The sequence below is a fragment of the Lucilia cuprina genome, chromosome 3, assembly GCF_022045245.1.
Source record: "Lucilia cuprina isolate Lc7/37 chromosome 3, ASM2204524v1, whole genome shotgun sequence".
In the NCBI taxonomy this organism is placed as follows: domain Eukaryota; kingdom Metazoa; phylum Arthropoda; class Insecta; order Diptera; family Calliphoridae; genus Lucilia; species Lucilia cuprina.
The window spans coordinates 26060950-26072684 of NC_060951.1; the positions used below are offsets into that span (position 1 = coordinate 26060950).

At 28.1% G+C, this 11735-nt stretch overlaps 1 long non-coding RNA gene across 1 annotated transcript; it reads right to left on the reverse strand.

Annotated features, from left to right (window-relative positions):
* Positions 1–8969: 8969 nt before the first annotated feature.
* LOC124419159 lies at positions 8970–9930 on the reverse strand. The gene is made up of 3 exons (XR_006940445.1): positions 9792–9930; positions 9658–9718; positions 8970–9194 (listed from the first exon to the last, which is right to left on the reverse strand). It is a non-coding gene; the product is annotated as an uncharacterized LOC124419159 (long non-coding RNA).
* Positions 9931–11735: the final 1805 nt, after the last annotated feature.

Consider the following 11735-nt stretch of genomic DNA (forward strand, 5'->3'; position numbering starts at 1 on the left):
TTTATGCTCAGTTAATACGGACTTTGTCCTGTTCAATGTCGGAACAACTTTCTAAGTACTTGAATTGCAGTACAGATACACTTTACTGATTTTTGTAAGCAACATTTTAAGAGACTGTTGATTTGGGGTATTGTGTGGATTTGGGTTTCTCTACATCCTTCTACTGAAGGTGCTGATAGCCGCCTAATAGATGATAAACAAATGATACTAGACATGAACTCTTTTGGTATGGGTAAATCCCTTCGCGAAAAGAACCTTATCTATAGGAAATATTTAGAAAATCTCAGATCTTTGGGCTCTATTTTTCAACAGACAATCAGACGGATGAATTGGCATGGCTAGGACATCTTGGTTCTTCGGTACATATCGACATTTAAATATTAATAGGGAATCTTGCAATATTTTCCAAATAGTGACCACCCTAATAAAAGCACAAAGAATCAAATTAAATTTCTTTAATGTGTTAATATTAGTAGTAGACGCTTCTGTATTTCTGTGTTCATTGCGTTGTGCTTTTAATAAAAAAAACGTTCAATGTATCTGTTCTACTCTACAAAGATACGGATGTGCATTTAGCCTCATCTGAATAGAAGAAAGATGAGAAAGAGAAAATGAAATTTGACAAAAAAGTTTTTTTTTATCCCTAGAATGTGAAAATCCTTCCTCTAGTCATACTCATATCAAAAATTATACATTAAAATTAAGTAAACATACAAACGTACATATATATGTTTGTAGGTTTTATATACGACAATATTTTTTTTAATATTAAAGTTGAATTTCAAATTTAAATTGCTGGAAATAATTCGATTAAAGCTTTATTCAGCAAATTCTTTTTCAAATCGTTTTACATCCTTATTTAATTTATTTTGTTATTAGTAGAATATTTCCGTCTTTCGAAATTAAATTAAATCAATTTTCTGTCTTAAGGCAGTATGTTGCCAACAAAATTTGCATTAAATGAGTTATTTACTTTGCAAATTTATAGAATGTTAAAATATTTTTGGTTAAGCTTATCAAATTTAGTGGTTAAAAAGATATTGCAGTTCAGTGCTTTTGGCAATAAACAGTTTATTTAACAAAAGTCTTTAATTTTATTTAAAAAACTCGTTTTCATATATTTTTCCACATTTTTTTTTAAACAATTCTAATAATTTATTATCTTCATTATCGTATTATTTAGAAGAAATTCATTTTAATTCATTTAACTAGGATTTATAGCTTTTCAATAAGCATATCATTTGCTCAAAAATTCTTTCGCTCCTCATTAAAACAATTCCAATTTAAGTGCTTAATTACTATATAAGTTTTCATTAATGTAGAAAATAGTCAGCCTATTTTCTTTATTATCTTTAGAACCTTTTCGAAAACATTCTAATCGTTTTGTAATATTTAATTTTTTATTGCATGCTTTTACTCGTTTATTTTTCAACTTAATTTTAATTGTATTCCTTTTTTTTCAGCCTAATTATTTTGGCCTTACAAAATAACACAAAATAATGTTAATGGAATTTAAATGACTTTCATGTTATTTTGTTCAACTTAAATTTTTTTAAGTAAATTAACATTCTATATTGAATTACACCCAATTATTTTTATTTTTTAGAAGACCCTGATGAATCAAGTTTTAACAAAAAAATCGTGATAAAAAAATATTTAAAAGTATATTTAATAAGGCTTAAAATAATTGAAAACGTTTTAAGAATATGTAAATATCTTAATTCAATTAGGTGATGAATCGCAATAAAATTTTGGCATCATTTAGACTTTTTAATTAGAACATTTTAGTATTAGAATATGGTTTTGTTAGCCCATTTGGCTCAGTATTAATACAGTTTTAGAAAATTTACATATCTTTTTTTGAACATTATTGTGTCAAACTTTGATTTTTCTAAAAGTGCTAAATAATGCGTTTGAACTCTTTATAATAATAATGTTATAATCGTAAACAAACTTTGATTTTTCTAAGAGTGCTAAGTAATGCGTTTGAACTCTTTATAATAATAATGTTATAATCGTAAACAGTAAGAAAATTTCCATTGATTTATATTGAAGAAAAAAATACCATGACTTGTATAAAACAGTAAATTTTATTTTACCTGTCAAAATCTCACAGGTTTTTAGGGTATTTATGAGAAGGTTTTCAAAAAATGTAAAGGTTTAAAAAAATCAATTTTCATCTCTATGAGAAAGAGCTTTATGTTCCACAAAGTATACGTATTATTCAAATTATATATTAAACATACGGCTTTGTGATCTTTAAAAAGTACATTTTGGAAGATCTTAGATTTAAGTTGGTACATTTTTGAATTTATTTGAGATTAAGAATTAGTAAAAAATTTAATTGTTTTAAAAGATAGAAAAAATGCACGCGTTTTATCCCAATAAGACAATCCGTTTATGAATACTGGATTTATTCCTAAAAAATGCTTTTTATGCCCCACTGTGATGTGAGGTACCGTTATCCTTGGACCAATTTCGCTCAAAATTTAAATTTTATCTTTATGATATAAAGCCCTTATTCAAATTTCTACTACAATATCTTCTATTTTTGACAAATTTTGTTCTGCATAAAATTGTTCTTTGAGGTTTAAAACTACGGTACATGTATATATTTACTTTAAAATGTATTTAAAAAGCTCATATTTCTATTTTTATGTACATATATATTTAAAAATTAAAAAAAAAATATGTGCAAATAAGGACAAAAGTAATTGCTACATTTAGACTACAAAAATATTAGTTTTGTTTTAGATTTATTATTTTAAGGTAAATAACCCAGCAAAATCTTTACATACCCGGTAGTAGGCAAGTAATATTGGAGAAAAGTGTAAGTAGTTACTTTTGGGTGAATAACTACTAATTTTTGTTTGACGATGACCAAAAAATAACTGGTTACAAATCTGCTTACCCGACCTTTTCGGATTTAAAACTGGTTTTACACTTATTTACTCAATGCCCCATTAAAAAGTAGTTTTATCATTCTATCTGGAATGGTTTTCATACAAATGTAAATATCAACATTTCTTGAAAAAAACTTCCCAAATCGACTACGGTTGGAAACACTAACTAAATCTTATTAGACATACGCAATACACAACATACTACAAATTTGATTAAAAAAAAATATTTATTTCATTGATAACGAGAACTCATTACCAAGTAATGTATGAAATAACTACATTTCCTACAATACTCATTACCAAAGTTTAAAAATATTTTACTGGGTAATTAATATAATATATAAATATCAGTTTTCCATACATGCCTTGTTGTGAAGATGAGAGTAGAACGCTTTCTCATCTCTTTGTTTTATAACTCTTATACTTATACACGATCGCGGATATGAACACAAAATAAATAAAACTATGAGTTGAGTAACTTTTGTATTGGTTGTGCGAATATTGAAGTAAATAAATAAACCTAAAACCAATTTAAATATATTCAAACAATTTCTTCATAGTAATTTTAAAACCATTAACAGCATAATAAGGCATTTTTATGTACTAATCATTACGATTTCATATATAATAGAGCCAATCATGCTGAATACATTACTAATTAAAAATCGTGTTTTGGACTTCATGTTATTGTGCTTATGGATATTTCAATATATTTAAGAGTATAATTAGAATCAAAGGCATTAAAAACTCCTTATTTTTATTGATACTTTAAGATATGATCTTTACTTTTCCTTTTTTGAAGTTGTAAATTAAGAATAACAACTTCATACCCGGACATAAACAAAAATTCACATGATTGTTAACAATGGCAAACAAATTTGAAGATGTACTTTGTTTACACACACTTGATCAGTATAGAAAAGTTTGTATCAAAATGTTGCGGAAATAGTGTTGTAAATAAACTATAAAACAGTATTTATTATGACGATGATGATAATAAAAACATGTTAGAAAGTATTGTCGGTCTTGGTCGACCATATGATACGCTACAACAGTTATGAATATTAAATGTGGTATATTTTTCATAATAAAGCATTTATATTGACGTAAAACTTATGTTCTAAAAGAGGTTTTTTTTGGTGGATAGGAACAAATGTAGACCGATCCCGATAAATTGGGCTGCATAGATTTGTATTTATATGATATTTATATAATATATATAATTTTTGTCTGTGCTAAATTTAAAAGCAAACAACTAGGAAAGTATAGTCGCACATGGCCGACCATATAATACCCTACACCCTGAGTATATTTTTAAAAATTTTTATTTTTTATAAAGAAACTTTTATGTTAAATATTACCATAATTCCAAAATATTTAAGCAATTTATTGATAAAAAAACTAAAATTTCTAAATGAGGCTTTGTATAGGTCAAATATGGGCCGGTCCTCGGTAAATTTGGGAAAAGGATATACTTTTAAATAACAGTAAGTTTTGTTGAGTTTCATTGCGATACAAATGGTTACAAGTCAATTTTAGACGTTTAAGAAATTTTTTTGAAGGGGGGTTTGTATGGGGGCTAGGGTCAAATAAGGGCCGATCCTTAAGAAAATCTCCAGTGTCATTAATACTTATATAAAACTTATTTATGCCAATTTTTAGAAAGATAGTAGAATATTTGACGTAATTATGGCATAAAAAGTACAAATCGGGAGGTACGATTGTATGGGGGCTAGATGAAATAATGGACCGATTTCAACCATTTTCAATAGGCTTCGTCCCTGAGCCAAAAAACATGCTTGGTCTAAATTTCATTAAATTATCTTGAAAATTGCGGCCTGTACCTTGTGCACAAAGTTTACATGGACAGCCAGCCAGCCGGACAGACGGATGGACGGACATGTATTAATCTACTCAAAAAATGATTTTGAATCGATCGGTATACTTTAAGGTGGGTATTGGATCAATATTTTTATATGTTACAAACATCAGCACAAACGTATAATACCCTCCCCACTATAGTGGTGTAGGGTATAAAAACAGTGCTAATAAATGAATTGTCACTTTTTCAAGGGGGCTTTGTGAGGGGGTCAAATGATAATTTCAAAATTTGGCAAAGTCATCAAGGCTTGCATAAAACTTAGTTTTTGCGAACTTTCATCGAGATACATTTATATAATACATAATTATGAGCTCAAAAGCCCTTCTCGGGGGGTTCAGTTGTAAGGGGGCTAGGTGAAATAATGAACCGATTTTAACAATTTTCAATATCCTTCGTCCTTGGGTTAAAACAAACGTGTATTCCAAATTTCATCAAATTATATTACCACCGGTACTTTGATAACAACGTTTACATGGCCACACGGACAGTCGGTCGGACATCGTTAAATCGACTCAGAAAGTGATGAGTCGATCGGTATACTTTAAGGTGGGTATAGTACAAATATTTTAATGCGTTACAAACATCAGCACAAACGCATAATACCCTTCCCACTATAATTGTGTAGGGTATAAAAATCTTTATAAACTCGAAATCTTTAATACAAAAATGAAATTTTTTTATTCATTTACCATTGAAGATAATACAGTGTAAAACGCCGATAACAACATGTAAGTTAGACTGATTCATTTATGAACCTATTATTGCCCAAAACATCACTATTTTTTTTGGAATATATACAAAATGTATTTCTGGAGATTTTTATAACCCGCTTACTACTAGGAGTTTATTTTAGTTGGAATTATATTTTTTCCTAGTACATCAGTGTTGTTACAGTCAATCAGCAACTTTTAAAGTTATGTGTATAAGTAAAAGGAAATGTTATCACTCACGTCTTATTGTAGTTGAAAACATCATCGTCAGTTTTGGAAACTAAACAGCAAAAAAGAACTAGATATGAAAACTAAGTTCTTGTTACCACTTACAAAATGACTTGTGGTGGGTGCTACTATGAACAGGAATACATTACAACTACTTACTTACGCAACTCCTTCATATAACAGACAAATAAACTGAAGTATATAATTTTGTATAGCATATGTTAAGGAGAAATGAAAAACATGTTAAAAAAGTTACTACTTTTGCTGATGTTATTTTTGTGTTATGATGTTGCTTCTGCTGCTTTTTATAGTCACCATCAAAAAAATGGGTGGTATATTGATTTTGTGATTCCGTTTGTAACACATCGAAATAATGATTATAGACCCACAAAAGTATTCTGAGTACTTGTTAAATTCTAAGACAATCTAGCAATGTCTGTCTGTCCGTCCGTCCGTCCGTTTGTCTGTTGAAAGCACCATATAGTCTGAACGGAATGAACTGGAGGGCTGAAATTGAAAATGTTCAATATCGGTCCACGTTTTAGTATAGCCCCCATACATATTCAACATAGTTGTATATAACATCCTTTTTGTTTGTATTTTATTGTAGTTGTTGTTGATGTTAACATTAAATGAGATGTTTTTGTGTTGTTGTTATTTTTAGATGTTGTTATTGCTATTTTGGCAGTTATTCCTCGTGTTGATGTTATTCCAGCATATTTTGCATGTAAATTAGGAGTATTAAAAGGAAATATGCTTATTTTACAGTTTAAACTATGAAGAAGGTTTTATGGAAATTAACTCAAGGTGTTGCTTAAATTTTTAAAGAAATTTAAATGACTCAGTTGGATACTAAAAAATATCCTGTCTATTTTAAATTTTTATAACAAAAATATATAACAATTTTATTGATATTAATTTATATATTAAAAATTGTAAAAGAATTTAATAATTTAAATATGACTAGTAATATAAATTCAACTTGATTTTCTTCATTGAAATTTGAGAATAAGAATTTTCACTGTTGTTTATTATACATATATGTATATGTATATGAATATACATACATATGCATGTATTTTGTAGTAATTTATATGCAAATATAAATCATGTTGTGAATAAATCATTTGTAGTTACAATACGAATGTTGGCTCATACTCGTTATTTTTGGCTTGTATGAAATATAGTTATTTATTTGCATCATACATTAATGTGTGACATTTGTATTAATTTCATATCAAGTGATTTTTATACTCTTATTTCTTTTTTTTCGAATTTTTATTATTTTTGGTTGCTTGTGAATATTTTTAGCATTATATTTTCCTTGAATTTTAAATAAATGTGTCATTTAAGTCAGTCATAAACAGTGGGAGTGTATTTTGTAAGTAGAACAAAAATATATGTACATATATAAAAAAAAATAAATTGTAAAAAATAATATGTATATTTTTGTTGCTATTTGCTTTCGCATTTTTCTTCTAGTTTTTTGTTTAAATCATCTTATAAAATTCATATTAAACTCGTGACTGGTTTTACGTTCTTAGTTACTACTTTAGATTTTTCTTATGCGTATTTTTCTACTTCAACTTCTAATGATTATCACATTCAGCACTCGTACAGTCACTTAGAAATACAAATACTCACTCAAATACTTTGAACTTAGTATATTTTAACATGGATGCAGTGAATCGCACATATATACTTAGATTTTTATGCTTTTAGACAGTGTGAAAAAGGTTAATGGATGCTAAAGCACATATTTTTTCAAATAAATATTTATATAATTTTATATTTGAACAAATATTTACGTTTTTAAATCGATTTATTTTTAAAATCTTATTCATATCCCTCGACTGACCTATGTATTTAATGGTCCCTAAACTTCGTACGTAGCAGCTCCAGAAACATCGCCAACCGCTAGGATATGTGTACAGCGCTACTAAATTCCTCCACCAGTAACCCGATTAATTCTGGTAGAACGTATATTAGTTATACGTCCATAATATCCTTGATAGTATGTGTAGCAACACACGAATTACTTAGCCGAACCATGAAATCAGCAGGTTGGATGGATGGATGGATGGATCAATTACAAAAGTGCAAAAAAGGAGTAGTTATCTACAGTAAAAACTGTCTCCAATACCACGAAGAAGGATGATAGAGTCGTTTACTGGCACTACGTTTTGGGAACTAAACACTGTGCACATAGGGAGGAATAATTCAAAATGTAGTGTTTTTTCGCAAAATGTATGTAACGACCTACAAATCGTTGCAAAAGTCATAAAATTTGGTAAGACTATTGACCCAGATAGAATATAAATGCTGACGATGAAAATGTTAAATCTATCCTTCAAGACTCTGATTATACCCGATCCCTGGGGTATTTCAGGGCGTTATCCTGTCGTTTCCCCTGTTTAAGTTATATCTTTCTGAACCTACGACCAACGACTACATTATTATGACAACAGCTACCACTCTGCAACTTTTTTTCACCACGTGGACTAAGGAAGCACTGATAGCTAAATGTTGTATTCATTAGTACTAGATTTCCAACTCAACTTGTTGTAGGAACAAGTTACTAAAAACACATGGGGAACGAACAAAGAAACATTGTTGTCTACAAAAAACACGATTAATCGGTCATTCTGTTCTCCACTGCTGAATGATAAACCATAGCAATAATTACACTGCTACCAAAATGCTGTTCTCGGAACATGATCTTCAAGATGTTACCGATCATGATCTCCAAACAGTTACATCTGCGATATCATCGAAGCAATCATCTCAATTACAATATAACGCAGTTGAAGTCTTCTACTGAAGTGTACTCTTTTGTACCGCCAATAGAGATTTTATGAGTCATATAAACGTACACTCAAAATATTATGTAGGTAAATACAACTGAAAAGTAATTTAAAACAGATGAAATTTCATTTAAAAAACGGACTACAAACTTTTCGCTTAAATCAAAGGAGTTTTTCAATTATTTTTGAATGTTGTTTTTATAACTGACAAATTATGTAGAAACAAATGTTTTTTCCTTTATTTTAACTAACAAAAAACAAACTACAAAATGTATAAAATAAATATTTTTTCAGTTATTTTTATTAACTAATTTTTACCTACAAAATTTTTAAAAACTACTGATTTTTTCAGTTAATTTTACTGACAAAATTTTACCACCAAATCATTAAAATCTACTGTTTTTTCATTCAATGTAAAGTAAAATATTAATATTAGGTTTGAATTTATTTTATAATCTTTTATTACATTTTTTGCGAAATATTATTTTATTTATACTTAAATATATTACACGATCCCTTATTTGAAGTCGAACCTCATGCCTAAACGGAATCTTAAATACCGGAATGAATGTTTTCTTCATGCGTAGACGGAATCTTGCGGATAAATATTGAGATGGATGTATTTTTCGTACTCTTACGGTATTGCAGGACTTTCACTATGTTGTACCTGTATTATTAAGAAGAAGTGTATTACTAAATATATATTATAGATTAAGTTAAGTTGTAATGGAATAAGTTCATGTAGTTCTCTCTGAGGACTACTCAAGCCAATTCTTTACGTCAGACTAATTCCAACACTACTAATTTGCTAATATTATGGGAGTATATGGTCCTATGTAATGCAGGAAATGGACCATATTGTTTTCAAACAAATTAACATGGTCCATGTCTCATTATATAGGGCTACTAAACGGATCATATACTCTAAATATGTTTACAGGGGAATAGTTTTGGATGTCATAACATTAATGGATATTATGAAATTGGACATTATGACACGCCACCGTAGTTTTGGAATAACCAAAAGGATTCATGTACTTAAATAATCTTTAAAGGGGCACGATGCACACACATTCATACATAAATAAAGTAATTGCAGAATTGGGATTAAGATAATTAAAAACGCTTACCTTTTATTTCAAAGCTCAGTCTTGATTCCAAATCAATGATGATCAGAAATCCATAGAGTATCTAGAGTAAAGTAAAGATAATTACAATTTGTTTAACAAAACTATTCATGATAATTTGCAAAGCAAAAACTTACCGTTTAATCCAATGCAGAAAATGCGCATGCTATACATGTGCAAGTTTTCTTTTAAAAAGTTTTTGAAGAAAATTTAATTTGTCAAATAAAATAATTTGATTTAGAACAAATATTTTATTTTGGCATTAGAAACATTTAATTTTTCAAAACAGAAACATATTTATATACAACACAATTTACGGTAACTTTTAACTGTACTGAAAAAACAATTTTTTTGACGGTTATTTTTTAAACAACATGTATAAAATGTTAAAAAGTATAATTGTTTATATAACTACTTATTTTTCATTAATTTTTAACTTAAATGAAAACTTTTTGAACAAACTACAATCAGTAAATGTAAAAATTTTTTGAGTGTACATAAAGTAATGTTACCGCTGTATACTACGAAGCTCTTAATGCGGTTAGATCTTACCATTATAATGAGCTAAAAGAATGAGAAAATGTGAAATCCTTGCATATGTCATCAGCTATATAAATTCTCTATTATTAAAAACGTTGTCGAATACCCCTAACCTACAATAGTTCTGGAGGTAAACTATTCTCGGAATAAAACGCTTCAAAACCAAAACGTGAACAACCAAAACCATAAAATTTTGAAAATTTGTGCACTTTTATATATGTTTTTATTAAAAAATGTAAATTTTATAAAAAAATTATAACACAATTATACCAGTTCTTTGTAATACATCATATTGTTCACACTGTTAAATTTCCGCTCTATGTTCAAATGCTTTTGAACATTTTGAACAGTTTTTATGTATGTGTATGATCTGGTTACAAAATATAACAAAAACGAAATACTTTTAAAAGCTTTTTTCTTTCAACTTTAAGAAAAATTACCATTATTTTTTCTTAGTGTTTGTATGTGGCTGTTTGTCTGTCTGTCTGTCTGTCTCTCCGTCTATTGGGTTGTTTGTGGTGGCATACATTTATATCAAAGATTACTATTACAGTTGAAAATGTATAAAAAGATTCTTTACTTGTGATAATTGGCGGATTTGGTTTATATTATTTCTGTTTTTATAGTCGTTTTAAAAAAAGGAACAAATATAAGTATAAAAGAAAAACGTTAAGAAGTCACACTCAGAGCACCTTTTTACTGTTAATACCATAAATGATAATAAATAATGGGAAAAGTTTGTAGGTTCGTATATTTTTTTTGGGAATTCGGTGGCTGTTTGTAGGTAAATGTTTGCTTTACTGGTTGTGCTCCATATAATAATTCTGTTAAGGGGAAAACAGAAAAGTGAAAATAAATTTCACGTAATATTTAAATTTATACATATATATAAACCTTTAGAGAGAGTGTAAATAGGTTTGTGACATTTATATTTCAGTTAAATCTACAGTTGGTAATAGGAAATGTATTTTTCTTTATTGAATTTTGTACAGATACAATATTTTGGCTATGTTGCTGTTTATTAAACTACTTCAGTCTATTTCATTTGTGAATATTTTAGTATAATACGAAGTATTATAAAGACTATCCTGTCTCTAAGGTTTTATTCGCGTTTTTCATATTTAAATTCTATACATAAGTCTATGGCGAATGTTTTGTAGAAAAAATTCAAGTAAACATTTTACTAAGTATTTTTTCAGTTTTACAAGATTCATATTTCTTTAGTAATACTCTTTTGTAGCCCACTGTATATATTCTCTGCTGTTTGAAATTTTATCGATATTTTTATTTAATTTTTATTTCTACTCTGAATTTTAACTCGTGGTATTGTAATCTTTGTACAAAATCCAAATGACATCTAATTAAGATAAGATTTGTTAAAAATAGTTTATACTAAATTTTTATTTGTATTTGATGGTACGAAAATTGAGAAAGATAAAAAAGGAAATCGCAGATACGGGAAGAAACATGTTTAAACATTTATGTAAAAACGTACAAAAGATTCAGAATGACTAAACCTTTTTGAGATTTCCTATATATTA